The sequence below is a fragment of the Labeo rohita genome, chromosome 10 (genome assembly GCF_022985175.1).
Source record: "Labeo rohita strain BAU-BD-2019 chromosome 10, IGBB_LRoh.1.0, whole genome shotgun sequence".
In the NCBI taxonomy this organism is placed as follows: domain Eukaryota; kingdom Metazoa; phylum Chordata; class Actinopteri; order Cypriniformes; family Cyprinidae; genus Labeo; species Labeo rohita.
In genome coordinates this window covers 801437-807455 of record NC_066878.1, presented here as the reverse complement: position 1 = coordinate 807455, position 6019 = coordinate 801437, and the positions used below count along the sequence as shown (strand labels likewise).

The 6019-nt window shown below is 42.7% G+C and overlaps 1 protein-coding gene across 1 annotated transcript in view; it reads right to left on the bottom strand.

Moving 5' to 3' along the window:
* aak1b (AP2 associated kinase 1b) overlaps positions 1–5871 on the bottom strand; it is a 59422-nt gene extending 53551 nt beyond the window's left edge. Inside the window, exon 1 of the mRNA XM_051120585.1 lies at positions 5677–5871. The gene's annotated coding sequence lies outside the window, so the exon portion shown is untranslated. The remainder of the gene's footprint in view (positions 1–5676) is intronic.
* Positions 5872–6019: the final 148 nt, after the last annotated feature.

Genomic DNA, 6019 nt, shown 5'->3' with positions numbered 1-6019 from the left:
GTGAGTCACAAAGAATGCTATTTGTGTGGGTCGAGTAAGTTATCATATAGTTTGTATGTCTTATGAAACATAAGAAAAAAAAAAAAAGGACACACTTTCCATGAATAGGATACATAACAGAAACTCATTTAAAATATATATATATATATAATTTTTTTTTTTTTCCCCAATCTAAACAGCGAGTAAAAGGACATCCTTAACATTCAGTAAATGTTGATTGTCCACAAGCTAAACGTTATATAATCTGTAATTATTTTATTTTGGGACATATCTGAATACAGCTTTACTGTATTTGCCAGTTTTTGTCTGGCAATAAACACTAAATACTAAAACATAAACATTACATTTCATTCATACATATATGAATAATTAATTAAATAATGTTCATTTAATGACAAATATTTTTTCTTGCATTGGTAGTTCAAAAAAAAAAAGTTATATATATATATATATATATATATATAAACAAATACAACAGACATATTTTCTAAAAACTACTAAATTGAGGAAAAACAACAAAATTACTAAATGAAATCACTAAATAAAAACATATTATTATATTACAACTTATTATAACATTATCTCAATGATACTAAAATAACATTACTTTAAAACAGATACTGTAATGTTAATTAATTAAATTACATTACCAGTCAAAAGATTTTTAATGTTTTTTTAACATTAATTTTTAAGAAGTTATTTCTGCTCACCAAGCCTGCATTTATTTGATCCAAAGTACAGCAAAAACATTAACATTTTGAAATGTTTTTACTATCTAAAATAAACTATTTCTATTTGAATATATTATAAAATGTAATTTATTCCTGTGATTTCAAAGCTGCATTTTTAGTATCATTACTCCAGTCACATGATCCTTCAGAAAACATTCTAATATTCTGATATTCTGTTAAAAACATTTATTATTATGTTAAAAACAGCTGAGTAGATTTTTTTTTTTCAGGATGTTTTAATGAATAGAAAGTTCATCACTTTTGATCAATTTAAATATATAATTTAAATATCTATAATTTTTGATGCTGAAAATGATAGCTTTGATCACAGAAATAAAATTCCATTTTAAAATATATTCAGATAGAAAACTATTTTTTTTTTAAATAGTAAAAATATTTCAGATTTGTACTGTTTTTGCTGGACTCTGGATCAAATAAATGCAGGCTTAGTGAGCAGAAGAGACTTCTTTTAAAAACAATAAAAATCTTACTGTTCAAAAACTTTTGACTGGTAGTGCGAAGCAAAGTCTTTTGATTTCGGTAGTTTGGTGATACAAAATAAAAAAAAATAAAAGTATTTGAAAAAAGCTGACTTCAAATAATAATATGCTTGCTATATGACTTATATATTCCAACACAGCCGAGAATGTCAAAACCAATTTTTCATACCAATTTGTATCATATTCATGGAAAAAGCCTCATAGAGACAGATCATGCCAGCAAGCAAATGTGTATGTGTGTGTCTTGAAATAAAAATTGACTTGGTCTCTGAACCGAGTCAATAATTTTGGAAATGCAGTGTGTTTGGTCAAACTGTGTTACCTCAAAACTTTGTGTCAGCTTTGTGTTTACAGCAGTTTGTCTGGACCTGCACAGATGTGCTGTCCAAGTTTAAAGGGGTTTTTTTGCATCACAGATGGGCCAACATGGGCAGCGAAGTCTTAGACAAATGGAAACCGTACTCGGTTACTGTCTGGAACGAGTACTGCGTTACTAGCCATGCCATGTCGCTGCACGACTTAGTCGTCGCTTGAGTCGAAGTAACCTGAGATGGGCTACGGCGGGCTTCGTCGCCATAGGCTCGTGCAGCACTGCTGCCAAGTCATTGGTTTGTTTAGTTTCACTGCACAATCCAATGTCCGTGCAGTTTCACTGCGTTATTAAAAAGGCTTCAGTCAAGGAGAAGAAATGACTTTTTCCCCATAGTATCTAGCGACGCAGTACTCGTTCCCGTATCTCAGGGAACTAAGGTTACGACAGTAACCGAGTACGTTCCCTTTCGATACTACACTCGTACTGCGTCGCCAGATGCTATGGGAACTGTTCCGTACACGCCGTGTCATGGTAGAGGAACGACTAATAAACTTTTGCCCAAGCACCCCTTGGGGGCCTAGAATACAGCAAAAATTAATATAGCCTGCAGGTGTAGCCTGAAGTCGCTCCCATGGAGCCTGCACAACCTCGGTATCCCGGGAGCGTGCGGGCGGCTCAGTTCGCCATGCTAACTCAGTCATGCACAGAACTAGCTCCATTATAAAGAAACAGCATCCAGGTTGTAGAACCTAGTGAAAGTGGATGGCGAGGCCCAGTTGGCCGCCGCACAAATTTCTGCAATGGACACACCGCTAGACCACGCCAAAGACGAGGCTGTGCCTCTGGTGGAGTGGGCACGTACCCCAATGGGATATTGCAGCCCCAATGTGGAGTAAGCTAGCGTGATAGCGTCGACTATCCACCTAGAAGGTCCTTCGTGACCGGAAGTTCCTTTATTGTGGCCACTGAAGCAAACAAAGAGCTGTTCCGACTGCCTAAAGGGGGCAGACTGCTCAATGTAAATCCTCAATGCCCTGACCAGGCAGAGTAAATTTAACTCCTGGTCCTCCTCTGAGGGAGGGAACACAGAGAGCATAACTACCTGTGCCAAAAGGGAGTAGAGGGCACTTTAGGTACATGTCCATGTTTCAGGATGACTTGGAGTCGCCTGGTCTGAACTCGGAGAGGCAGGAGGGGTTTACAGAGAGTGCCTGTAAATCTCCCATATGCTTGACTGATGCTAAAGCCAGCAGCAGAGCAGCTTTAAACGTTGACGGGTTGAAGGTCTGAACCCAGCAATGGATAAAAAAGGAGAGCCCTTCTGCGCCCTCAAGACCGTAGAGAGGTCCCAAGTGGGGATAGTGAGACGACGAGGAGGGTTCAACCTCCTGGATCCCTTCAAGAATCGAACAACCAAGTTGTTCCTGCCTACTGACCGGCATGCTATTGGGGCATTGGAAGCCATTATAGCAGCTACGTAGACCTTAAGCCAATATGTCACAGGAGGCTGGGTCTTCGCCGCGGGTTGAACGCCAGGCGGAAAAAACATTCCAGAAAGCGCCATTGCACAGAGCTCCCCAACCCATGTTGGAAGCATCTGTCGTGGCCATCTTCCCTCAGCACACCATTCCCAGGGGCACACCTCTCTCTATCCATTGCGAGTTCTTCCAGGGGGTCAGGGCTTTTACACAGGCCTGATCCACCCTGATACGCAAGCGTCCATGACGTCATGTATGAGATGAAACCCGTGGTTTCAACCAATACTGAAGGGGCCGCACACAAAGCAGGCACAGCCTTAGCACTGGGCCCAACTGAAGCACTAGAGATGTAGGGGCCATGAGGCCCAGCATCTTCTGAAATGCCTTAAGAGGGGCGAGTGGCTCCAAATTTGAATGAGGCCGCGAGCTGCTGAATGGCCAGTGCATGTTTTGGCATGACTATTGTCCTCATTTGGGTTGAGTCAAGAATTGTTTCTAGGAATGATATGCATTGGCTGGTGGACAGTGCGCTCTTGGCAAAATTGACCCAGAGTCCCAGGCAAACAAGTGGCTGAGGAGGAAGGATCTGTGAGATAGTAGCTCATCCTCCGACTGGGCCAGGATGAGCTAGTCCTTGAGGTAATTCAGAATGCGGACTCCCTTCTGTCTCAAAGGGGAGGTAGCCGCACCCATGCACTTTGTAAAAGTGTGAGGAGCTATGCACAGTACAAAGAGATTGACCATGTACTGGTATGCCACTCCCTTGAAGGCGAATCTCAAGAATCATCTGTGGTGGGGGGCAATTTGGATGTGAAAGTAAGTCCCCCGGGCAGACTTACAGGAGGATCTGCTTTAATGTAATCATCCTGAACGGCCGTCTCATAAGGGCACGATTCAGGTGTCTGAGATTGAGGATGGGCCTTAGACCGCCATCCTTCTAGAGGACGAGGAAGTAGCAGCCATAGCAGCCTGACTCGCTCTAACCTAGGGGGACATTTTCTATGACTTCAGATTCATGACCTTGGTGCACAAGACATGTGCATCCTTGCTCTGAACCGAGGTGGAGACCACACCGCTGAACACGGGTGTCTCTGAGCGAATTGAAGTGAGCCACTCGAGTTGAGCCGGGCTTTGCCAGCGTTAAATCACTCAAGTTTGATGGCGAGTTTGCCTTTTCTTCCTCCGAGGTAACTGGAAGGGAGAAACGAGAGAGCGGGGCAGGCAGGGCCGCCTCTCATGAGCGAAACAGGGATAGATTGCTGAGTAATGAAAACAGCTGGCCTCTGTAAATGCAGCTTTAGCGACGCGACACACAAATGTGAAGCTGCCAGCAATAGATGTGACAGCGTTCTGCTCCGATCTGCCTAGGAGGATTAAGCCTCTCAGTGTAATGAGGGGCGCTGATCCTCACGTGTAACACACCCTGGCTGATCAAGTGAAGCACACAGAATTTGTGTCGGCATGAGAATGCTCAAGCCTGATCGCTCGCCATTACTTCCTCCAAGAAAACTGGGAGGAAAGAAACAAGAGGGCGGGGGAAAAGTAGCGAATCAGTGACCTTGAACAACCAAGCAGAGGGTCGCTAGTTCAGCTTGATCCACTGCGAAGGCGTTTTAACGACAAGAAGCTTTGAGTCTCGTAGGTCAGCGAAGAATGTTGTCGCTGAAGGAGAAGAAATCTGAGGATCCTATGGCGAAGTGCCCGCTTATATAGCCATATGGCCCCGCCCCTTCTGGCGTGCTTCGTTGCCATAGGCTCGTGCAGCACTGCTGCCGAGTCATTGGATCATGCAGTGAAACAAAACTGTGTGCTTCACTTGAGTGTGTTACACATGAGGATCAGTGCCCCTCATTACACTGAGAGGCTTAATCCTCCTAGGCAGATCGGAGCAGAACGCTGTCACATCTATTGCTGGCAGCTTCGCATTTGTGTGTCGCATTGCTGAAGCTGCATTCACAGAGGCCAGCTGTTTTCATTACTAAGAAATCTATCCGTGTTTCGCTCGCGAGACGAGGGCCTGCCTCCCCCACTCTCGCGTTTCTCTCCTGTCCGTGCAGTTTTACTGCTTTATTAAAAAGGCTTCAGTCAAGGAGAAAAAAGGACTTTTTCCCATAGCGTCTAGCTACGCAGTACGAGTGTAGTATCGAAAGGGAATTTTGTTTATCACTTGTGCAATGAAAGACAATATCTGTCGACTCACTAAATTGGTTTAAATTCCAGAAACAAAAAATCTTGACAGGAACGGTTTGTAAAGATCAATATTCAGCAAGCAGCCCAGAGCACTCTAGAATCACGAAAACGGGTGTTACGCAGCAACTATGACAGAAAGCGCTCTCTCTTTCCCGAACTAATGGTGGCCCCCAGCATAAATAAATCTCTGCCACTTGAGGCGATGCAATTTTCACCAAGATTTTAAAGTTTTTCCCTCATGCATGTCAAAGTTTCTGAATTTTTTAAAACTAGAAACAAACACGCTCTCCGTGTATGTGTGTAAAATTGCAAGCACTGAACTTCCCCTGAGGCTACAGTCCATCACTGTCAAGCTAGTGTGCTGTACAGCCTTTATATGAATTAAAAACACACCAAAATCAAAGAAAACACAGCAAATAATGCTCCCAGAAACCTTCAACACGTTGCTTGTATGGTTTACTCACCTTGAGCAATTCAGACATTTCAGTAGCCTTAGTAATATGGACATCCTGACAAACCATCTGTCATTCCAATATTTTTCCTATTAAACAGTCCATCATTTTCAGCAGTAAACTGAACGTCATGAAATCTTGTGAAACTTTAAGCTTTGCTTGAACTGCCAGAGGGAAGCCAATAAATGATGACTAATCTGTCTGACAAACAGAACTGCGCTGTAGCATGACCGTTTATACGCTGTGAATTCAGTGTAAACAAAACCAAAACTAAGATGCAACAACAGAGGAAACAAGCAACGTTCTAAAATTAAGCGTCAATAGGGTCAGGGCAATGCATTGGCCAAGAGCTATA